Consider the following 26,345-nt stretch of genomic DNA (forward strand, 5'->3'; position numbering starts at 1 on the left):
TTCCAGGACAGCCATGTTGCTAGATTAAAATTTCTTTACAGGTAGGTCTATTAAGCTCCATGGATAGTTTCACACCTGTGAGTATATGAGCAGCACAAATTAAACTTGATAGGTTATTACAAAATTAAAAAGAGGACATGAATTTAAGAGGGAGAAGAACTGGAGATGAGTAAAAATGCATTCTATACATTGATGAGTTTCTCAAAAATGATAAAATACTAAATTTTAAAAAAGAATTGGCATACAGATACTTATATTCCTATTGAATTTCATAGTCCCTTTTGCAGAACGCAGTAGTTTGTCGCTCAATACATTTAGCAAACGAATCAGGAGCTTATAGAACTGCACTTTCTTGTTGTATTTGTGGGCGAATGGATGGATAGATTTAGAGCCACTTGAACAAACTTACTCAAATAAATGCTGAAATTCTGGGGAGGAGCAGAAGTGAAAGACTATTATAACTGCAAGTGGAGTATATATAGACACTAAGAATGTTATTCTACCATGAAAGGAGTGGTGTTTCTATTTATATTTTTGTAAACAGAAAGAATTAGTTATTGTCTTGCATACTATAAAAATAAATATTGGAAATTCCTTTGGCAGGTGGAGATAGTAGGTAATTTTACATGAGGAGTACTTGTTGGGGAGCAGGTTGCCATCAGAAAGGATTGCACATCAAAGTAAATGTGAGTTACATATTAAAGTAGTTGACTAACACTGTAGTAGGATCGCATAGAAAATTTTAAGAACTGTACCAGAAAAATTAGTGATTCATACTTTGGTTACTTTGATCTTTACTGTATTGAACATTGCTAGCAACATGGATATCATTTAAAGTTTATTTCAATAAAATCAACTTGATGCTTACATACCAACTTAGTAGGATAACAAGAAATGAAGATGAACATGAATACAAATCCTTCCTTCTTACAACAGAGTTAACATCTAGTACAGTTTTCATCATGTAAAACCTACTGTCTTAGTCAGGGTTTCTATTCCCACTCAAAACATCAGGACCAAGAAGCAAGTTGGGGTGGAAAGGGTCTATTCAGCTTACACTTCCAAGTTACTGTTCATCACCAAAGAAGTCGGGACTGAAACTCAAGCAGGTCGGGAAGCAGGAGCTGATGCAGAGGCCATGGAGGGATGTTTCTTACTGGCTTGCTTCCCCTGCATTGCTCAGCTTGCTTTCTTATAGAACCCAAGACTACCAGCCCAGGGACTGAACCACACACAATGGGCTGGGTCCTTCCAACCTTGATCACTAATAGAGAAAATGCCTTACAACTGGGTCTCATGAAGGCATTTCCTCAACTGAGGCTCCTTCTCTGTGATAACTTCAAATTGTGTCAAGTTGACACACAAAACCAGCCAGTACACCTACATAGGAAAATATTGCACATACACACATGGGGGGGGCAAATTTTATGAAAACTATTTGTTTACATTACATAGCTGGGATATTTTGCAACTTACAAAATTATTTCATAAAAGGACCTAGGAAGCTAAAATTAGTGATATGTTAGTGATTTGTGTGTGTTTATGTGAATATATTTAAGGTACATCTTCATAGTGTGATGACACTATAAGTGAAAGGTATAATAGCTGTACAGGATTGACAGCTATGTCTAGTAAATGCCAGTCCCAATTTAACTATGTTTCTCCTTTTGAAGGATATTGTCATTCAAAAGTTTCTAGCCAGGTGTGGTGACAAATGCCTGTAACCCTAACACTGAAGAAACAGAGTGAGGTAGAGCCAGCCTAGTCTACATAATGAGTTATAACCCAGCCAAGGCCACAGAGTATCTCTTGTATGACAAAGGTATTTGTTGAATATAGTCTCACCTCTTGGCAAGGGATGATACAGACATTTTCGAGGCAGCACTTTCCATAAAACGATCTATGATCCGAGGTAAGGTATTTGATCACAACAAATAACCATCAGTGTGGGTCACACTGAAAATTGACACTCACCCAAGAATTTCAGTACTAACATAATTATTTATTGCTTAGAATTTGGCTCTGCATAGTCTCAGGTCAATGACAATTCAAGAACACAGGAAGATACTGCACAGCTGACATTATTTCCCAAATAAATTTGAAAACTTGTTTAAAGCTATTTAAAAGAATCCTTGCTATGTTTTGGCAGTGTTAGGTAGAACTTGGCTCATCATAGAGCTGGGGTAATCAAAGAGTGAGCAAATGATAATTTAGGTCCTTAGGCAAACTTACAAGCTTTGAAGCTACAGTATTTCTAATTGCATGCCTAATGGCTGATTGACATGATTCTGAGGTTAGACAATTACCTCAAAATACTACTTCTACTTGTTGATTGTTTACCAGTCACCTTCCACTCCTCCACATAGAACTCTGATTCACAGACTGACAGTGATATGCCAGGCTTCAGGTTGTATCTTGCAACAGTGTACATTATACTTGGGTTAAATTAAAGTATTTCATATTTATTAGGATGTATATTACATGTCATATATGTGCAGACATACATATATATTCTAAAGTAGAAGACATTCTAAAACTTAAGACAGTTGTTTCCCCTTCTGCCATGGGAGAAGCAGGGATAAAGGGAACATTGGGAAGTGTGGAGAAACTTAAAAAGCACTGCTGTGAGTTATGGTCACTTTTAGAGTTTTCTTCTCTCGCAGACCTGCTCAGAAATCTCTGCTTACTTCCTTATTTTTTTTCAAGTTAATGGCTAATTATTCCTTTTTTATTTGCTTTTTATTGGATATTTTATGCATTTACATTTCTAATATTACCCCCTTTCCTGGTTTCCCCCTCTCCCAGACTCCCTCCCTTTCCTTCTACGAGGATGCCTTCCCTCCTACGCACCAACTCCCACCTCAACACCCTAGCATTCCCCTACACTGGGGAAATGAGGACTTTCCACCTATTGATGCCAGACAATGCCATCCTCTGCTACATATATGGCTGAAGCCATGGGTCCCTCCATGTGTACACTTTGGTAGGTGGTTTAATCCCTGGGAGCTATGGGGGATCTAGTTGGTTGATATTGTTGTTCTTCCTATGGGGTTGCAAACCCCTTCAGCTCCTTCAGTCCTTTCCCTAAGTCTTGCACTTAGGTCCCCATCTTTAGTTGGATAGTTAGCTGCAAGCATCTGCCTCTGTATTTGTCAGGTTCTGGCAGATCCTCTCAGGAGACATCCATATCAGGCTCTTGTCAGCATGCACTTCTTGGCATCAGCAATAGTGATTGGGTTTGGTGTCTGTATATGGGATGGATCCACAGGTGGGGCAGTCTCTGGATGGCCTTTCCTTTAGTCTCTATTCCACATTTTGTCCCTGTATTTCGTCCTATGAATATTTGTTCCCCCTTCTAATGACTGATGCATTCACATTTTGGTATTCCGTCTTTTTGTGCTTCATATGGTCTGTTGATGTTGGTTATTAGTTTCTGTATATTGCTTTTACTATGTTTAGGTATGGGCCTTGGATTCCCGATCTTTCCAAGACTTTTATCATGAAGGGGTGTTTAATTTTGTCAAATGCTTTCTCAGCAGCTAATGAGATGTTCATGTGGTGGGTTTTTTTTTCCTATGAGTTTGTTTATATAGTGGATTACGTTAATGTGTTTCTATATATTGAACCATCCCTGCATCTCTGGGCTGAAGGATACTTGATCATGATGGATGATCTGGATGATCGTTTTGATGTGTTCTTGGATTCAGTTTGCAAGAATTTTATTGAGTATTTTCATGTCAATATTCATAAGGGAAATTGATTGGAAGTTCTCTTTTTTTGTAGGGTCTTTGTGTGGTTTAGGTGTAAGTATAATTGTGGCTTCAAAGAACAAATTGGGTAGTGTTCTTTCTGTTTTAATTTTGTGGAAGTTTGAAGAATATTGGTATTAGGTCTTCACTACACCCATTTAGCCCTGGGCTTTTTTTGGTTGGTAGTCATTTAATGACTGCTTCTATTGATGTAGGGGTTATGGGACTGTGTACACAGTTTATCTGATCCTGATGTAACTTTCGTACATGGTGTCTCTCTAGAAATCATCCGTTTCATCCAGATTTTCCAGTTTCCTCCCATTGGTGCCCAACAAGGCCATTCTCTGCTACAAATGCAGCAAGAGCCATGTGTATTCTTTGGGTAGTGGTTTATGGTTTAGTCCCTGGGAGCTCTAGTGGGTTGGCATTGTTGTTCTTATGGGGTTGTAAACCCCTTCAGCTCCTTCGATCCTTTCTCTAATTCCTCCAACGGGGGTCCCATTCTCAGTTAAATAGTCTGCTGCTAGCATTCGCCTCTGTATTTGTCATGCTCCAACTGAGCCTCTCAGGAGACAGCTATATCAGGCTCCTGTCAGCATACATTTTTTGGCTTCATCAATATGATCTAGTTTTAATGGCTGTATATAAACAGGCTGTATACCCAGGTGGGGCAGGCTCTATATGGCCATTCCTTTAGTCTCTGCTCCAAACTTTGTCTCCATATCCCCTTCTATGAATATTTTTGTTCCCCCTTCTAAGAAAGACTGAAGCATCCACACTTTGGTTGTCTTTCTTGAGCTTATATGGTCTGTGGATTGTATCTTGGGTAATTTGAGCATTTGGGCTAATATCCACTTATCAATGAGTGCATACCATGTGTGTTTTTCTGTGATTGGGTTACCTCACTCAGGATGATATTTTCCAGTTCCAACCATTTGTCTATGAATTTCATGAAGTCATTGTTTTTCATAACTGAGTAGTACTCCATTGTGTAGATGTACCAGCCTAGACCATTATATTCTGTATAACTCTCAATTAATATAGATGGAGAAACCAAAATATTCCATGACAAAACCATATTTACACAATATCTTTCTACAAATCTAGCCCTACAAAGATGGAAAACTCCAACACAAGGAGGAAACTACACCCTAGAAAAGCAAGGAAGTGATCTCCTTGCCAGAACACCAAAGGAAGAGACACACACAAACATAATTCCACCTCTAACAACAAAAATAACAGGAAACAATAATCACTATTCCTTAATATCTCTTAATATCAATGGACTCAATTCTCCAATAAAAAGGCTTAGACTAACAGACTGGATACGTAAAGAGGACCCTGCATTTTGCTGCATACAGGAAACACACCTCAGTGACAATGACAGACACTACCTCAGAGTAAAAGGCTGGAAAACAACTTTCCAAGCAAATGGTCCAAAGAAACAAGCTGGAGTAGCCATTCTAATATCCAATGAAATCAACTTTTAACAAAAAGTTATCAAAAAAAGATAAGGAATGACACTTCATATTCATCAAAGGAAAAATCCACCAAGATGAACTCTCAAACCTAAATATCTATGCCCCAAATACAAGGGCACCTACATATGTAAAAGAAACCTTACTAAAGCTCAGAGCACACATTGCACCTCACACAATAATAGTAGGAGATTTCAACACCCCACTCTCATCAATGGACAGATCATGGAAACAGAAACATACCAGAGACATAGAGAAACTAACAGAAGTTGTGAACCAAATGGATTTAACAGATAATTATAGAACATTTCATCCTAAAACAAGAGGATATACCTTCTTCTCAGCAACTCATGGTACCTTCTCCAAAACTAACCATAACAGGTCACAAAACAGGCCTCAATAGATACAAGAAGATTGAAATAATCCCATGCATCCTATCAGACCACCACGGACTAAACCTGGTCTTCAATAACAATAAGGGAAGAAAGCCCACATATACATGGAAATTGAACAATGCTCTACTCAATGATAGCTTGGTCAAGGAAGAAATAAAGAAAGAAATTAAAGACTTCTTAGAATTTAGTGAAAATTAAGGCACAACATACCCAAACTTATGAGACATAAAGAAAGCAGTGCTAAGAGGAAAACACATACCTCTGTGAAGCTCCAAAGAGAAACAGACGAGAATATACACCGGCAGCTTGACAGCACACCTGAAAGCTCTAGAACAAAAAGAAGCAAATACAACCAAAAGGAGTATATGGCAGGAAATAATCAAACTCGGGGCTTGATTTCATGATGTATTGAATAGTTATAGTAATCGAGACAGTGTGTTAACAAAAATCCCAGCATAAAGTGGAGGAAGGGACACAAAATCCCACCCCTAACCAAGAAGTTATTTGCAACTGGTATAGGATGGGAAACAAAAAAATCAGTTTTCTTCAGTGATGTGACACTGGATATATTAGCCACACTTCAGGGCAATTCCATGCCAAGGAGTAGAAAGCCAACTAAAATCTGAAAGATTTTTAGTGCTTTTTAGTGGCTTTTTCCTTTTTTTTTTAATAGAGGGAAAGATAAAGTTGGTTAGGCAAGGAAGAGGGGGTTATTCTGGGAGGAATTGGAGGATAGATAAGAATATGATAAAATTATACTGTATGAAATTCTCAAAGGAAAAAGAAATTGAAATACATAGTATAGATTAGAATAAAATATTTGCGTAGCACTTATCTGACTTATATCAAGACTATTGGGTGACTTATTAAAACCTGAATAATAAGTAGATATATCACTATTTGAAATCGAGTAAAAGGTTTGAAAAGAAATTTCTCCAAAGAAATGTAACAAAAGATGTTCAGCACATTAGTCATTGGGGAAATGTAAACTAAAACAACATCGAAGGCTGAAGAGAAGGCTGAAGAGATTGCCATACAATCATGAAGACCTGAGTTCAGATCCTCAGCACCTGAACAAAAGCCAGGAGCATATGCTAGATCTGTTGCTAGATTTTTGAGGCACCTCCACACTGATTTCCATAGTAGATGAACCAGTTTGCACTCTTACCAGCAGTAAAGAAGTGTTCCTCTTTCCCCACATCCACACCAGTATTTGTTGTCATTTGCTTTGGTTTTGGCTTTGGTTTTTATCTTAGCCATTCTGACTGGATTAAGATGAATTTTCAAAATAGTTTTAATTTGTTTTACCCAATAACTAAGAATGTGGAACATGTTAAAAATATTTCTCAGTTATTGCATTTCTTATTTTCAGAACTCTCTATTTCCATGCCACAAGTTTTCATTATGTTTGTGTGGTTTCTTTAAGCTTATGTGTGTTTATTCTTTAGTCCTTTCTATATTCTGGACACTAACACTCTGCCAGATGTATAGCTGGTAATTTTTCTTATTCTGTGGGATGTCTATTCATGCAAATGATAATGTCCTTTGCTATACATAAGCTTTTCAGTTTCATGAGGTACCATTTTTCAATTGTTAGTAGCCTGATCAAAAAGTTCTTTCCTGGGACTATAAGTTGAAACATACTCGCTACTTTGACCTCTAACAGATTCAGGATATTGGGTCTTGAGGTCCTTGATCCATTTGCAGTTAAGCTTTGTGCAGATGAGAGATAAAACAACCACTCTAAAAATCAGTCTGGAGGTTCCTCAGAAAATTGGACATAGTACTACCTGAAGACCCAGCTATACCACTCCTGGGCATATATATACATATGTGCATGGTGTGTGTGTGTGTGTGTGTGTGTGTGTGTGTGTGTGTGTGTGTGTGTGTGTGTGTATGTATATGCATATATAGCCACCAAACCCAGACAATATTGATGAAGCCAAGAAGTGCATTCTGACAGGAGCCTGATATAGCTGTCTCCTGAGAGGCTCAGCCAGAGCATCACAAATACAGAGGCAGATGTTCACAGCCAACAGTGGAACTGAGAACGGGGTCCCCATTGGAAGAGTTAGAGAAAGGATTGAAGGAACTGAAGGGGTTTGCATCCCCATAAGAACAACAATACCAACCAACCAGAGCTCCCAGAGACTAAACTACTACTCAAAGAGTACATATGGACAGACCCATGGCTCCAGCTGCACATGTAGCAGAGGATGGCCTTGTTGGGCACCAATGGGAGGAGAAGCCGTTGATCCTGTCAAGGCTGGACACAGACCCCCAGTGTAGGGGAATGTCAGGGTGGGGAGGCTGGAAGGGGTGGGTAGTTGGGTGGGGGAACACCCTCATACAAGAAGGGGAGAGGGGATGGGATCGGGGGGTTATGGACAGGAAACCTGGAAAGGGGATAAATTTGAAATGTAAGTAAAAAATATCCAATTTAAAAAACTAGGAAATGAAAAAGAAAAATATCTAGTTTCATTCTTCTATGTATAGCGACCCAGTTTGACCATAGTTAAGTTTGACCAGTGCATAGTTAAGATTCTTTCCTTTTTCAGTGTGTATTTTGGCCCCTTTGTCAAAAATCAGGTGGCTGTAAGAATATAGGCTAATATTGGGGTCCTCAATTCTGTTGTTCCCTTATCAGTGTGTTTGTTTTACTATCAGTACCATACTGTTTTGATTACTTTGGCTCTATAATATAACTTGAAGTTAGGGGTGGTGCCACCTCCAGCAATGCTTTTATTGTTAAAGGTTGTATTGGATATCATGGTCTTTTCTGTTTCCATGTGAATTTTGAAATTGCTTTTTCAATTTATGTGAGAAATTGCACTGGAATTTTGATGGGTACTACATTGAATGTGTAGATTACTTTTGTTGCAATGGACATTTTCATGATATTATTAATACTACCAATCCATGATCATGGAAGATCTTTTGTCTTATATTTTTCAAACTTTTCAGTGCATTAAGGTTTTCATTGTTTACATTTATTCCTAGATAATTTTTGAGGCTATTGTGAGTAGAATTGTTATGTTGATTTCTTTCTTAGTATGTTCATTATTGGTATATAGGGAGGCTATTTCAGCTGTCCCACTCCTTGGCATATTCCCAAAGGAATACTATAGAGATACTATACTGTACTATAGAGATACTTAACTCCCATTTACAACAGTCAGGAAATGAATATAGCATACTTGTCTATCAACTGAAAAATGGCTAATGAAAATATGATACATATGCATAATCCACTATGTTCTGGTTGGATTTTTTTGTCAAGTTAATACAAACCAGGATCATCTGGGAAGACTGAACTTCAATTAAGAAAATGGCTCTATCAGATTAGTCTGTGGGCATGTCTGTGGAGCATTTTCTTGAATAATAATTCAAGAATGATGTGGGTGGAGGACCTGACACACTTTGGGCAGTGTCAACTATGAGCAGGCTGTCATGAGTTGTATAAGAAAGCAGGCTGAGCAAATCATGGGGAGCAGATTTCCTCCTTGGTCCATGGTCTCTGCTTCAGTTTATTCCTCCAGGTTTCTGCTTTGAGTTCCTGTCCTGACTGCCCTTTGTGATAGACTGTATGTTTTAAAGTAAAATAAACCCTCTCCTTCCAAAGTTGCTTTTGGCCACGATGTTTATCATGGCAATATAAAGGTAAACTAAGAATTATTCAGCTATAATGAAAATGAAGTTATCAAATTTGCAGGTAAATCGAGCTGAAAATTATCATTCTAAGTGAGACAGGTAAACCAGACAAATCATGTAACATGTTCTCTCTTATATATGGATGCTAACTTTGAGATGTGCATCCAAATTGATGTACCCATAGAAGTCAGAAAACAAGGGGGAAGATTTCAACAGAAGAGGGATAGAACACCGGTGGTATGAAAGTCTAAATTGTAGGTCCCCATCGACCCCTTCCCCGAGGATCTTGTGAAGCCCCACAGCAAAGGGAGAGGAGAGATTGTAGAGGTCAGAAGTGATGGAGGACACCAGAAGAAAGTGGCCCACTGAATCAACTAAGTTGGACTCATATGGGCTCACAGAGACTGAAGCTGAAAGCATGAGGCCAGCATGGGTCTTCACCAAGCCTGCATACATGTTACAGTTATACTTGTTACAGCTGTGTAGCTTGCCATTTTTGTGGGACCCCTAACAGTGGGAGTGGGTGTGTCTCAGACTCATTTGCCTACTCTTCCTGCCCTTTTCTTCCAGTCTTACTATGTGGGCTTTTATCTAGTCTTATTTAATCTTGTTTTGTCCTGTTTATCCTGTTTGAGGCTTGCTCTTTTCTGAAGGGAAATGAAGGGAAAGTGGATCTGGGGGACAGGGGAGGTAGAGAGGATCTTGGAGGAGTGGGGGAGGGGAAACTATGGTTGTGGTATATTGTATGAGAGAAGAACCTGTTTTCAATAACAAAAAAGTTTTGATGGAAAAAAGAAAGAGAAATAACAGAACAGGAAAGATTAAATGGCGAGGTGAATAGGAGATACCATATGGAAGCCTACTACTCTATGTATGTCCTAAAATATATATGCATGCATATACAAAAAGAGATAGAATGGAGTTACTCTATAACATGCAAACACTCTCTCTCTCTCTCTCTCTCTCTCTCTCTCTCTCTTTCTCTCTCTCAGACACTATAGCCTATCAAGTACAAAGCACAGTGGCAGGTATGGCTTGCCTCTTTTTGTGTTGTTGTCATGTCTGACAACATTAACTGGGTGAAAATATATGGCTGGCTAGGTCATAGGTCCTAAGGCAGAAGCTAATGCTATTACTCTGCTAAATGCACTTGGTATTAAACTGCCCCCTAAACTCTCATCTTTATGTCCAGAGATTAGTACTCTTTCAACCCTTATTCAAGAAAGCTTCTTTTCAGCAGATGGCAGTTAATGACAACTGATCAGTGTACAGAGACTAGGGGATTTCAGGATGCTCAGTTCTAAATGGGACATGTATCTTACACTGCTACTGCAAAGCTCAAAGATTATTGTGGAAGAAAGGAATAGAGGTATAAGAAGAGTCAGAAGTTTAGAGTGCCTGTTAGCAAAACAATATTGTTGAACATGACAACACACTATATACAAGAATTAATAGTGAGTGGCTGGGACTATATGCTGCAGACCTATACAGGATCAAACTACCCAAAATTCCAGCATGTATGGGAGAGGGAATCATGAGGCCCTACCACTACCTAAGGAGGTATTGACAATTGGAGAGGGAGAGTATTTTCTTCAGGGATGTGTCCCCTGAGAAGCTACCCATGCTGCAGTGGACAGTCCTATACCCATGCACATACAGGCAACATTAAATAGACTCAGTGAGATGGACATGAATTTGGGAGGGAAATGTGGTATGAGGGATAGCAGGGGAGTTAGAAAGGAGTGAATGTGGATGAACTTGATCAAAATACACTATACACATGTATGAAATTTTTAAAAAAATATAGATGTATATATGTATCCATGCACAAATGCACAAATTTCAACTCTTGAGAGAGTGGAGACAGGACTCTAGAGTGCTTGCTGGACAGACAATCTAATTAGAACTGTGAACTCCACATCTGGTGAGATAACCTGTCTGAAATATACAAGGTGGAGAGCCCCATTTCCTCCCCTCCAATTCTTCCCCTGTCTCCATATTGCATCAATTGAAAGGAATACACACACACACACACACACACACACACACACACACACTAAACAAGTATTTAAACAGCATAAAGAAACTTTTCAGGGTATTGGACTGATGATTCATTATTTTAATTGTGATGATAGATTTACAGTTTTATACTAAAATATTTTCAGGTTTTATAAGTATAAAAGAACATAAAATAACCTCTCTAGATAAAAATAAAATAGGTCATATCTGTATTCATAATTTGTGTTAAGTTTCATTGGTTTAAGGAAAAGGGCATAGGTTTTAAGGCAGATGGAAAAGGGGTTATGTAGAGATGGCTCCTTATCAACACTCTGCTCAGGTGAAATTCTCAGGTTGGTTTAAATTTAGATTTCTGTTTTAAGGTTCCTGGTTGATTTTGAAATAGCCATATGATTATTTTTATATCATAAGAAGTGAATGCATGTGGTTTCAGAAAGTATGAACTATGTACAAATAAGCTTACAATATATGCATTTCACTGTTCCAATCTTAATCCTCTGACATTATTTTCACTCTATAAACTATATCTGTTTAGTTGTTCTGGCAATTGCTCCCATGTATTCTATTCCCTGATTTCTTTATCGTAAACATTAATGTCTTCTTGATATTAATCACTGAGCCTCCATGGTATCTCAATGTAGTTACTATGTTCTTAAATTCACTTATTTGTGTGAGGACCATACATAGACCTTTCTTATTCCTTAAACTATGGACAGCATCTCTTAAATCTCTATGAAAAGACCATTAAATTCTCTGGTTCTCTGTCTCTAACCCCTTCAGCCTATCAACTCCTTTTGTTTGTACTTTTATTCTTGTACTGCCAAGCGGGTAATGTTTATGTTTTGTTCCACATCTGGCTAACTCAGTCGGTAGAGCATGAGACTCTTAATCTCAGGGTTATGGGTTCGAGCCCCACATTGGGTGCCATCTGTTGCAGGAAATATTAAAAATAAGAATCCCATGCTACCGCTGGCAAGGTACTGGTGGATAGGTCTTCCTGTTTTCAGCCCAGCAGACAGGCCAACCTATTCTCATCTCTGAAGACTCTCTGACCCAGAGCTCTGAAATCTCTCCACCTGGCTCCCTAAGTTCCCGTGGCGGGTTGCTCCCATACTGGCCCCACGCTTCCAAATCCCCACAACTAGTTGGGGTGCACTTCTTGAAAACCCACGCTTTGCTGCCATACCTTTCTTTCTGGATCCCAGTTGAGTTGCCATGTGAAGGAAAACACACAAATTTAGTTTAGGATCAACAGATAACACAATTGCTGGGCACAGCAACTAGCATCCTACTTTATACACAATTCTAAGTTAAACCCTCTGGTAGCAGATCCTAACAGATTACCACCTGAACCGGGAGCCTCTGCTCTCTACATTTTGGCCTCCATTATCTTTCCCATCCAAAAGCAAGTATCTGTCTCCTGCCTCCCCTCTTCCTGTCGCCGACCCGGAAAACCTGCCTACTCCTCACCCAGCAATTGGTCCCCTGAAAACTTTATTCATTAGGGGAAGGTTCTGTCACATATAACTACCCCTTTATTAAATATCCTATGCTTTAATATTTTGGTTAGTGCTGTAACTTGAAAATAAAACATTGTTTATAATAGTGTTAACTATTAAAATAGTTGGAAATTTTTTTAATAAATTTTAATTGAAATTTTTCTTTCTATTAGTTTTTAAAATGGAAATTGTACTTGCATGATTTTCTTCAATTTTCTGATTCTGTTTTTTATTGTATTTTCTATTATACCTATAAGTTTCTCTAATTTCTTCATGAGAATGTAGTTATGAGCCCCTATTCCTGCTTTTTGTGGATGCTATCATAATTATCATTGTCAAGTTGACTTAGCCCCATGTCATCTGTCTTAGTCAGGGTTTCTATTCCTGCACAAACATCATGACCAAGAAGCAGGTTGGGGAGGAAAGGGTTTATTCAGCTTACACTTCCACATTGCTGTTCATCACCAAAGGAAGTCAGGACTGGAACTCAAGCAGGTCAGGAAGCAGGAGCTGATGCAGAGGCCATGGAGGGATGATACTTACTGGCTTGCTTCCCCTGGCTTGCTCAACTTGCTTTCTTATAGAACCCAGAACTACCAGCCCAGGGACCGCTCCACTCACAATGGGCTGGGTCCTCCTCTCTTGATCACTAATAGAGAAAATGCCTTACGGCTGGGTCTCATGAAGGCATTTCCTCAACTGAGGCTCCTTTCTCTGTGATAACTCCAGCTTGTGTCAAGTTGACACACAAAACCAGCCAGTACACCATCTAAGAGCAGAGGCTTGATTGAAGCATTTCCCAGATCAAATTAACCTGTGGACATGTCTGTAGGACTTGTCCTAATGATTAATTGATACAGGAGGGCCCAGCATACTTTGGGTTCCACTATTCCTAGCAGGGTGTACTGGGCTGTATAACAAAGCTAGCTAAGCATGGGCCTGAGAAGTAGCCAGCAAGCAGCAGCCTCCATGGTTCTGCTCTAATTTCTTGGCTGTAGTTTCCTAGTCAGAAGTAATGTTGTGTGGAATAACAGTTCTGCCTTCATGTTCCTTCCTTGTATTCCAGCCCCAACATCACTCAGCAGTGCACTGTGATCTGTAAGAGTAAGATGAGGCAAATTCTTTCCTCTACATGTTGCTTTTAATCAAGGTGTTTTGTCACAGCAACAGACAGGAAATGATTACAGGTACCTTTCTTTTAGAGCCTTGTTTGCTTCGATTTAGATTTTGTACTCCTGGGTCCTGCTGTGCAGCCCTCAACCTTGAACTTACTTTCACTAGTTTCTGGTTTTAGGTCCACTGTTTCCAGAAGTTAATATATGTGTCAATCTTTGTTTACTCTCACCTTTTTCTAGAATATATCCCTAAGTAACTTTGTAAGGATAGAGTATAAAATGTGAAGTTTGAGAATTTGTAAAATAAAAACATCTTTCTTTAGCTGTCAGACTCAATTTAAAGTTAAGAGACAGACTACATTTTCAAAATAACTTCCCTTTAGATCTTTGAAGGTGTTTCTTCATTGCTTTCTCTTAAAAAAATAGTTTTTCTGGTAAGAGGTTCAATTTATTCAAAATCTTGTCCATTTAATTCTTGATGTTTTTCCTTTCTGAAAGCTCTTAGGGATTTTTTCTTTTGTTTTTCTGAACTCTTAAAATGTGTGTAGATTTTGAGGAAAGTGCCTGTCCTATCCTGTATGAAGCTTGTAAGACAATGAGTCACACCCATATGCATAGTCATTATGCTTGGGGACTTATAAAGTTCATATGTAAGTCTTTGCTCTGGAGCAGTAGTGGTCCTTCTATGTATCTAAATTCTATCACAGTATATTTAATTTCTTAGGAAAAGCTTTCTGATTTGGAGGAGGAACACTTGGAACTAAATACCTTGATTACTACAGATTTTATACATGGGGAAAACAGCTCTGTATGTAGATGTTCAGTTGAATTCCTCACGTCCTCACAAGCACTTTTTTTATTGGATATTTTTTATTTACATTTCAAATGTAAATGTAAACCCTTTCCCGGTTTCCTGGACATAAGCCCCCTATCCCATCCTCCTCTCCTTCTTCTATAAGGGTGTTCCCTTCCCTATCCAATCCCCCTTCTTGCCCCCCTCCAGGAATTACCTTACACTAGGGGTCCAACCTTGGCAGGACCCAGGGCTTCCCCTTCCACTGGTGCCCCAACAAGGCTATTCATTGCTACATATGCAGTTGGAGCCCAGGGTCAGTCCATGTATAGTCTTTGGGTAGTGGCTTAGTCCCTGGAAGCTCTGATTGCTTGGCATTGTTGTTCATATGGGGTCTCGAGCCCCTTCAGCTCTTCCAGTCCTTTCTCTGATTCCTTCAACGGGGGTCCTGTTCTCAGTTCAGTGGTTTGCTGCTAGCATTCTCCTCTGTATTTGACGTGGCTCGGCAGTTAAGATCACTGTCTGCTCTGCCAGAGGTCCTGAGTTCAATAGTTCAATCCCCAGCAACCACATTGTGACTCACAACCTTCTGTAATGAGGATCTGACGCCCTCTTCTGGCATCCCCATGTACATGCTAATAGAGCACTCTAAGCACATGATTTTTTTATTGTTCTATGACTCAAACACCAGGCCTATGTGCTGCGTGATGCCCTGTATTCCCAGCACTCTTTTCATTTGTCCTTTCCAAATTTTAAGCTACTCCATTGTCTCTTTAGGCAGACCCATATCTTCCCAAGCTCTAAAATCCATTCTCTACTTTCTCTTTATTAATTCATCTCTATTACCCGGCATTCTACTCACTTTCTGTCTTTCAGAGACCTATTGAAATATCTTTTCTGTCAATATCCTGCATTATTACTTCTTTGTTTAATATCATTTTAATGGAGTCTTGGGAGGCAGTGGTGCACATGGCTTGGTTAGTCAACTGCCTTGTCTATATGTCTATATCCTGGTTAAATGTTAATTTTTTATTAGTTTTTTGATTATTCTTTTGGAAATATTTGCAGTTGGGGCAATTAGGTATAAGCTAGACAAATCTACACTGTTTATTCATCAGTAGGAACTAGAGGATTCATTAGGGTAAAAGTTCTGTGAGAGAGATTAGTAAACGATGGAATCTGATTCTCCATTGCTCTGTGGGAAGATGACTTTCTCCTGAAAACAGCCAAACGTAGGATATACATAAAATTAACTCTAATGAAACTGTTGTTTTTCTATACTTCATTTGACTATATTTTAACTAATTTCTTTTGAGTGGATAGCTCTGTTGTGATACTATGGGGAAAACTTAGGAGACAATATTCAGCAAAAGGTTTTCATTGTGCAGTCACAAATGAAAGACAGAAATTTTCCTCTGACACTGTCTAAAACTGGATTCTAATCAACATCCATGTTGAATTGCATTTCTTCTTGTCTGTTATACAGCTACTGTAACAATTTTGGCCTGCCATTATGTCCCATAACCAGTTACTTGGTATTTACCACCAGGAGGCCCTAGACAGAGGAGGAATAAAAATGTCAAGTTAACAGAATTGACCTGCAACTTTGGATTTGTCTGATCTCACAGTGAAATGGTCTTTCTACCCTTGAAACTTTCTTGCCAATCTCTTTATGCCCCTAGTGGTTCTAGTTTTACAGTATATAAATGATGGATTTGAGCCTCAAATCTTGTACTATTTTTTCTAATCCTTTGGGCTTGCTTCAGACAATAACTATGGGTCAAATCTCTCCTGATCATATCACTGATTAACCTGCCTGTCTGTAAGATATCTGTATCTTAGACTCCATCTTATCCTCCCTAAGCTTTCTCTTTGAAGTTATCAACTGGCCTCTGAGATTTCTCTCCCCTCTCCTTTCCTTCCCCCCTACACCCTCTTTCCTACCCTGTCTTCTCCTCTTCTCTCCTCTCCCTATCTTCTTCTCCCTCTTCTTTTGCTTCTCCCTCTCATTTTCCCCCTCCATCTCCATCGTGATCCTTCTACCCTGGCCTTTCAAGTACTTAGATTGAAGGTCTGCCCCACCATGGCTTTTGGGATTAATTTTCTATATTCTCATTTGAGAGAGACAGTTTCAGATTAAAACTAGTTTACAAGTTATTTTAGCATCAACTTAAGCAGAATGGGATTTATGTCTTCCTAAAATCCTTTCCACTGCTTAATTTTCCTAGGACATCTGAAGCCTTTCTCTTGGAATCAGTAGCAATCTGTGTCTCTTCTTCTACCGACTCCTCACTAGCAGGTTCTACCTTCTTCTCACTGGCTACTTCGTTTTTACCCTTCGTCCATACTTGATTTTTAATATCATGGCCAAATATATTTTAATTCATGTAGTTTACAGGATTTGAGTCTCCAGGAAGAAGAAAACAGAATTTAAAGAATGCTGTTGACAGAGAAACTTTGAACAAGGGGGAAAGTTCCAGTTTAAAATAGATTATACAAGCAATCTCATTTTGGTCACCTTGGTTCTCTTGCCTATTAGTACAGCTTAATGAAGGTAAACTATAACACAATTACACAATTTTCAGTCTTTAATTCACAATCAAGAAGATGCATTTGAACTTATTTTCTTAACCCAGAATGTAGCTGTTCCTACTCACAAATAATGATCTTTAGTGATTTCCAAGTATTACAAATAGAGGTGCTTCTTTGTCCTTTAATATACCAAAGTGCTTTGATTTTTAGAAGTATGAGGAATTACAAATTAAATGAGCAGACAACTCCTAAGGGAAGGAAGTGATATCCAGTGTGTGTGTGTATGTATATGTATATGTATATATATATATTTGTCCTTCCTCTTAATTAAATACATCACTTCTAACTCTTCAACCAAGAGTCCTCTCTCTATGGCATATAGACAAACTGCTTTTCAATTTGTGCTTGCAGATGCTATTTGTACAGTCTGTCACTGCCTGTATTTCTGTGTTCAACTTGTGGTCAGCTAAAAGCCTTTCTCCAGAAAAGTTTCCAAATTCCATATTATATTCCTAGCTGGTCTCTGCTGCTATTTTCCCCAGCAGCCCACAGCTATGCTGTGTTATTTGAAGCTATGCTTTAGTGCATCCTTTACAATATGTCTTATGTTCTGCCTGCTTGTGGTTATGCTATAAAGCTCACCATACCAAAGATGCTTGGGTATCCTTCTGTCACTGCGTCTCCACACATGTCACCAATGAACATAGCTTTAATGCTGAGGTCAGCTGACTTCCAAAATCCTAGTAGTGGTGGTCCTCTTTTGCCATTTCACATTAAGCATGATTCTGACTTTAACAATAAAATAGATCAATGAGATAAATGTGACATCTGTGGTGGTTATGAATTTCAAAGTCATAAAAGCTAGACATGCTGGTATTGTCCATTGATACAAATCAGTTCAAGAAGTTTGTCTTTTTCCACCTCTGTTTTGGATATCAGAAATAGAAATGAACACAGGACATGGAAAGCTGCAAGGGGTGCATTTCTCCCTCTTTCATTAGTAGTCATGTTTTTATAATAGCTCACCTTTCCCCCTTGATAGGCATCATAAGCAGATTTCACACTTGCTCTACAGACAAGTCTAAACGCATTCTTAACTGTCTTTGAGGTGCTTACTGCCTATAAAGAGAATAAAATGTATATTTAAGATAAATAAGGCATTAGTCAATAAAGGTTAGGTGACTTGTACAAGCCAAACATGAGTAAGAAAAAGGTAAACATTGAGCTGGTTTGTTATGCAATTTGACAGTGATAACCACATTAAGTTAATCATCCTAAGCAGAGATACAGCACTTTCTAAATTTTTCTATTTTGCAATAACTTGCATTGTTTGACATTGATTTTTTTAGTCAGACTTCCCAGGAAGCAGTATCCAGAGACTGCTTTTAGTTCTATATGTGATGCAAAATGTTCATTGCGTTTAGCTTGCATATTTAGCCTTACTCCATTTCACATGTCTCCCAGTGTATCTATTGCACGGATGGTAAAACCTAGCATCCACATCAGAGATATTCAAAGAGCCAGTTTCATTTCGTGTACAGGCATACTGCTCCCACTGCCACTCCAGCTCAGCTGGTGGTATCTCCTGTGGGAAGATGCTTTGATCAATGTTGAATGTTCTTGTTTGCTTACTCCCAGAAACTGGCACATTGTACTACACTCTGTTCAGCAATCTGCACATACTCTGCCTTTCTTCTTACCACTGAGTTGGAAACTTTTTTATCTCCAATGTAGTACACTGCAAATAAATTGTGTGACATTATGCATGTTTAAAATACTGTCTAACTGAGTACCCTCCATGTGCTATGTACCAAATATTTGTTCAAAAGACAACACTCTGAGTGACCCTCTCCAGACTTATTGTTTATAATCAAAGCATGTCAAGCGTTCTTAATAAGATTAAGAGTGTCTTCCATACCACCTTTTATATCTACGATGTGTTTACCAAGCCCAGTGGGCGGTGCTGCTTCACTAATTACTACAGGAATACCCCTATTTTGCTATGATAGAAGCACTTGAAGATTTTGTTAAGCATTTAGAATATAGCTCAGTAGTAGTAGAATGCTTGCCTAGCATGTGCAAAGCCCTGTCCATCCCCTAGCACTGCAAGGAGAAATGACTGACATTTGAGTGAATAAATTATCTTATTTTTAAAGATGTAGTGTGTGTGTGTGTGTGTGTGTGTGTGTGTGTGTGTGTGTGTGTGTGTGTGTGTCACACCTATGGAGTTTCAAAGAGGGCAAATGATACCCTGGAATAGGATAATGGGCAGTTGCAAGCTCCCTGAAATTGGTGCAAGAAACTGAACTTAGTCTTCTGAAAGAAAAGCAAGTGCTTAGCCACTGAGTCTTTTCCTCAGGCCCTCAGAACATAAGGCATTTTAATGTTTCAGAAGTCTCCACCGATTATTGATAGATGATAATGATGATGAGATGACATTGGCTATAATAAGAAAGATAGATTAAATAAATTAACTTCAGAATATTGAAAGAGAAAACTTTTTAAAGTAAATGATGTACTAATTTTAGAAAGCCTGATATGCACATGTCTCCTGTTGAGAGACATGAAGTATTGGCTTTTTATAACCTGATTAAGATTGACAGAAGAAAAGGCAGAAAAACACTAGCTGTCCAAGAACCCTGTTTTACTAAGGAAAAGAAAGACAATTTAGCCTTTTCAGTCTAGGTTATAAACTACTTATGGAACAAACGATGCAGAAGTCTCTTGAAATGCAGCTCAGGGATTGTATGTGTTGCAGTCCCCTAAAGAGCAAATTTGGGTCAGGTTCTTGAATTTCACCTCAGGCCTACTCAATCTAAATTTACTGGGGGTTGGGGTGGAGGCCTGGGATTCTGCACTTTTAATATTCATATGTAGTGATTATGCTGTATATCAAGGTTTGAAAACACCTACAAAGTCTCTCAGTTTTAGGATCCTATCCACTTGAGTCATATTAATCATATAAAAGTTCTGGTTGGTCCCCAAACAGGCTCAATTAGGGTGAAATCATACTGTGGCTTCAAGAATTGCATAGTAATACAGTTTGAATGTGGACTCCCTAAAAACTCAGGTATTGCTCATAAGATGACATCATCAGATGGGAGTACCATAAGATTTCATTAGGTCATGTGATTCTCTTCCTTATAAATGTGATTAAGTCTATAAAAGAGTCTTGGTAAAACAGTCTGTTCTTTTTCCCTTCTGCTTTCTACCTTCCAACACAGAACATTCCTTCCTTTTGGAGGATGTACTAATACAATGCCATCTTGGAAACAGAGTGCAGCCCTCACCAGTCTTCTTAACATTAATTTTGTCTTTTCAGCTTCCAGAACTATGAGAAAATAAAACCCTGTGCTTTATAAATTACTCAGGTTCAAGCACTTTGTTTTAGCAGCAAAAATTGACTAAGATAGTTTAGTTATTCTCTTAACAGGGAGATATTTATTAGGGGCCTACTATGTGCTAGGACCAGGGCTAGGCACTAGTTATAAAAAAATGGATGAGATGTGCTCCTTCCCTCAAAAGGCTTATGAGTCATTTCCTGTGAATCATCTAGTATAATCCAGTATGTTTGCAATGAAATAGAAAATGAATTAAATTCAATTCATTCTATGCCGTGTGAAAAGTATCCAATAAATTTGTGGGTTTTGATATTAGAAAAAAAAGTGTTTGTAGTAGTAATCCCTGGAGAGTCACTACAATAATGTATATATCCTTTGTGTCTCACTGTTAACAAATTGTTTCTAGCTGTGATCCCTATAATCTGCAGGTGCTGTTTACCATGTAATTTTACCATACGAAACAAGAATGTAATCACATAATAAAGTGTAAAGAATTAGATTTTCTTCCCCTTGAGCAAAATGCCTGACTGTGGCCAACATTCCTGGTGCTCTCTCCTTGTGCAATAGGAAAGCAGTATTCTGAAAGAGAATACTATTTTGTTCATATTCTACAACGTGCCTCTGGAGACCATGCTAATGAATGCAGAACTCAGGCTAGAATTCAGACTTCTTGTATGAGAAGCTACTAATGGGTTATTCTTTGTCTTTATCATTATGCTATATAGAATATAGTTTTCCCTCCTGCCTTTAATTGAGGCTCAAATATGGCAATGTGAATAGGGAATTATTTTGATTAAAACGTGTTTGGCATTATTTTCTTTCAGTATCTGAGAAAATATAACCTATTCAAAGAATTTTCATGTTCAATCCCTTTCTAATGAACACTTGACTTACGAATATCCTCTACCATCAACAACTTCTCTTTGAGGGACTTTGAAATACTCCTACACCTGTGGAAGCTGGAATTGTTTCCATTGACTGCATAAATTTGTTTCTCCCCCAATGCTCCTGTTCTGGAAGGTTGAATTTTTGTAAGCTGCCATCAGACACTTTGGAACACTTAATATGTGAACAACTTCTCTTTCTGCTACCACCAGGATATAAGAACATACAAAATTCCATACCAGACCTCACACAGAAGTTGTGCTTAGGAGGAAACCCAAAGCACATGAAGCCGTGTCTGGGGCTATAGTTGGTGATGATGGGGAGGTTCTCCATTTATATTTTGAGTCCCTTATCTCAGGAATACCATTATATTTTAATAACATATTCTTCTAGAATTTGGGTATAGACAAACTCATTTTGCAGCCACAATTCAAGCGGTAAGCAAATGATCTCTTTTTTTTTTTTTCCAGAGCTGGGGACCGAACCCAGGGCCTTGCGCTTGCTAGGCAAGCGCTCTACCACTGAGCTAAATCCCCAACCAGCAAATGATCTCTAATCCAGTCAATGTGCACCTTACTGAAAGCACACCATTCAAAACTGCATTTGCTGCCTGTTTATTATTTTTGAATGAGCTTAATCGGCGTTTTAATTAGATGACAAGCCTGTGACCACAAATTTTAAGGATCTAGAGAATACGTTCTAGGTGGGTGACTTGAAATCTAGTAGTTGACAAGAAGGTGACAGTAGAAAAGAAATTTAAGAACTCGAAAGAACAACCATAATGAAACACTGTTTTACATCTCCCAGAATGAATAAAATAAAAATCACTGGCATCACCAAGTATTAGCAAAGATGGGAAACACCAGGACTCACATACATCGATGGTGAGCACAGAAAGTGCTACAATTGCTCTAGAAAGCAATGTGGTACCTACCACATAACTCAGAGGGTCAATTCTTAGATGTCGTTCCAGGAAAAGTAAAGATGTATCTGCACAACATTTACACATAAATGTGTGCATCAGTTTTATTTGTTATGACCACAACTAGAAATAACCCAGATGCACATCCGAAGGGGGATGCACTTAAGAAAGAATGAGCCCTATGCTGCAAGTTCCGGGATATTTTAACATCTTGGAAAGAGGGGTAGAAAGAACATAAGAGCCAGAGTTCTGGGAAACACTGTTTTCTGGACAGGACATGGATCTAACACTCATGAACTCAAAGCATCTGCAGTTACCTACATAGGACCCATTAACATTCCAACATGGATGAGGGAGAGCCATAAGATGCCCTTAGGAGCTATTGACAGTTAATGGCTACTGGATGAGGAGTCATTTTCAGTGTTTAGCTACTGGTAAGAAGGTCAGACTCCATTAGTAACACCACACCCATGCACATTCAGGCAAGCCAACTGAAACTCAAAAGAGTTGGAAGGAGAAATAAGAAAAAGAAATAACAGAACACTAGGAGTAGGACATGATGTGAAGAAACTTCAGAGAGAATAGGAATAAGAGAAAGAAATGGGGTAAATAGAATGAAAATACATTATATACATGTATGAAGTTGTCAAAAAACTTTAAAAAATTCAAGGGACAGAGTTTTACAATAAAATACTACCAATTATTAAAAGTTAATGGAATGATCATACATATAACAACAGGAATTAATGTCATAGGCATACAAATTATGCTTATGCATATGTTAGCATTTAGTCTTGGATGGGAGGAACCAAACTGACAACAGAAATCAGAAGTGAAGTCAACTTGGGGCAGAAGATACTAGAGAATTACTAGAAAGGATATAAGGGAAACTTGTCTAGTCATGGAAATGGTTCATATCTTGAGCTGAGTAGAGATTACAAGGATGTGTACATATGTCAAATCTCATGCTTTAAAATTACATTTTTATTATAGGTAAAATATATTTCCATTTTGATATGTCAAAAATATCAGGAAGGAAAAATCCGTTCACCTGACCCCCTGCTGTTGATTGGCATAAATTCCTTAACTTGATCCAATTCTATAACCCACCCCCAACCCCGTTCATCTCTCACCATTCCTCTCTACCTCCTACCACTTAATCTAAGTTACAAGTAGTTTTAGAAACTGTATTTGCTTTTTCCTCTAGGACTTTCAATACAATGCTCCTTTCATCTGGAATTCCTTTTCCATTTCTTATTTATCACTAAATCTCTCCATCATTCAGGGCCCATGGTGTTAACATCTCCTCTAAGAAGCCTCATTTATTAGCAATCTGTAGTAGGTACTTCCCTCTTGCCCGCCAGGTGACCTCAAGCTCCTTTTAACAAAGCATGTATTCATTTGTAATGTAGTTATAGTAACAAAAGCCCCTCAGGATTGGAGTAGACTGGGGTCATTTATTGTACGAGCAAATAGGCCTTCACTTATTCTGCAAAACCTTGAAGTAAAAGTAATTTCTTTCCAAAATAGCCCAGATTATCCAGTTATAAAATAATGAATAGATAATTATGTAGATAGATGGATATATAGATATAAAGTACTGATATAAAATTAAATGAATAGGTATATAGATTAAAGTACTCAGTTGTAAAAATAATAAATGGGTGGGCAGATGATAGATAGATAGATAGATAGATAGATAGATAGATAGATAGATAGATAGATGATAGATGATAGATAAACAAAAGCTTGTTCAACCCCAAGATTATTGGCAGTTCTTCTGGTTTGCGGGTTGGGTTTGAGCCTTTATTTTGTTTATTTGTTTGCGTTCCAGACGCAGTTTTATTAAGTAGCACAGCCTGCTTGGGTTTATGATCCTCTGTCTCAGCCTCCAGAGTGCTGGGATTATGAATATGGGCCACCACACCTGGCAGGATTGAGATCTTATTTTAAATGCCATTTGATTTCATATCATTAGTATTGTATGAGCCCATTTATATGGTGGTTTAAGTGACATTTTTGTGGCTCTAACCAGATTTTTTGATTCTATGGGAAAAATGCATTTTATATTCCAGTCAAGTGATTCCAAAATACTAACCAGTTGAACCATGCAAGTATGCATACATGGATGTGTTCATGTGGAAGCTCCCCAGTGCTGGGATGGATATAAATATACATATTTAGAAGGCAAGTTGACTGCATATTCATTTAGCAAAACATCAAAATAGCAAGCTTCCACCTAGGGCCTGTGACTTCCCCAACCATGGACTTTTTTGAGCAGACTTCTAGTACCAGGCATGCACTTCCTCCTATGGGATAGGCCTCAAATCCAATCAGAAAGCAACATGTTGCCCTCAACTATTTCACCAGTGGGCAAATCTTGTCTGAATGATCAGTTTTGCTACATGTAGTGTCCACAGCTGGGTAAGACCATTGACGACTTCTCTCCCTAAATAGTCTGCATAACATCTTCCAATACTATGAATGCTAGCCACCGAGTCGTATGCTTCAGGCTCAGTTCCCACTTGATTTCTCTGTGTTCTCTAACCTAAGTGTGTTCTGTTTTCAACAATAGGATCTTACCATTTGGTTCTGATAGGTAACAAAGAGCGATGGGCAGTAGCCTGTATTGTTTTAGGGGAGTCTGTGGGCTCCCTCGAGAAGAGCCACTTCATGTGAATCAGTGTAAATATTTTAAAATGCAATGTGATTGTTAATATATAGGTTGCATATATTCGTTTATTCTTTGATAATAAATGAATCTACTCTCCTAGATGACTGTACTTAAGGCTACTGGATATAGTTGTTTGATATAAACAATGAATCATGGGAACTTAAAGTTTATATAGAATGTTAGGGTTTTCATGGGGCCAGCCCATTTTTTCTACTAATAAATTTATCATATATGAAGACTCTGGAATTACTATTTTTCCTGCTGACAATAGAATGAAAATCCATTCATTTTAAGTTTCAGAATAACTAAGGTATTTAAAAATAGCTATATCTAAGATTTATCGGGTACGGATTATATGAGATAGGTCCTGCGATGATCCTACAACTTCTTTAGGAGTAAAGATCTTACAATTACATCCCTATTTTCAAATGACGAAATGAAAGCTTAAGGAATTTGTCCAATGTTACACAGCAGTAGGGTACAACTCTAAACCTCCGTGCATTGTTTACCTTACATTCATCTCCTCACTTCAAGTATATATTTAATAAAGCTATGATTATCATTAGTGAAACTAGACCCATTCACAGAGCAAACATATTATATTACTATAAGCATGACTATAAGATAGCGGAGGACTAAACTATCAAAATTAGTACTTTTTAATACAAGATTTATTTCATTCAGATACATTATTGTATAAAATATTAGTAGTTGAATGAGAACAGGTTTATGTTTTCCTTAAAAACTGCCAAATAGGATGCTTTAGTGTAGGGGAATGTCAGGGTGGGGAGGCAGGAGGGACTGGGTAGAAGCAGAGGGAGGAGGATGGGATAGGAGGTTTCTGGAGGGGAAACCGGGGAAGGGGATAACATTTGAAATGTAGATAAAAAAGTATCCAATAAAAGAAAAAACTGCCAAACAGAATACAAATAATCAACTTTTGTTTTTCACTGAAATGAGTCTTCTAGACCACATGTTCTGGAGTTTGGGAAAAGACAAAGAATTGTTGTGTACTGTACCATGACTTAACTCTCATAAGACAGTTGACATACTGCCATCCCAGTATTGTGCTCTCTGCTCTAGAAACAAATTAAAAGCAGAGCATAAATAAGAACATGAAAAAAATCAGATGTATGTGATAATGAAGTCCAAGGGGTAATAGAAAATCCAAGGCTAATTCCGGATAGCCATCAGTAATGTGGAAGGAAAATTAGAAATTTATGGCAAATCCCAGAAGTTTGTGGACAAATGTAACCTGAGGGTTTCTCATAGTGCTATTCAGAGCAAAATAG

The 26,345-nt window shown here is 38.2% G+C and overlaps 1 protein-coding gene across 6 annotated transcripts in view; it reads left to right on the forward strand.

Annotated features, from left to right (window-relative positions):
• The window catches only part of Eda (ectodysplasin-A), a 401,698-nt gene that overhangs the window by 281,832 nt on the left and 93,521 nt on the right, over positions 1-26,345 (forward strand). The gene's annotated exons all lie outside the window — the stretch shown is intronic.

This window comes from Rattus norvegicus, chromosome X (assembly GCF_036323735.1).
Source record: "Rattus norvegicus strain BN/NHsdMcwi chromosome X, GRCr8, whole genome shotgun sequence".
NCBI classification, from domain to species: domain Eukaryota; kingdom Metazoa; phylum Chordata; class Mammalia; order Rodentia; family Muridae; genus Rattus; species Rattus norvegicus.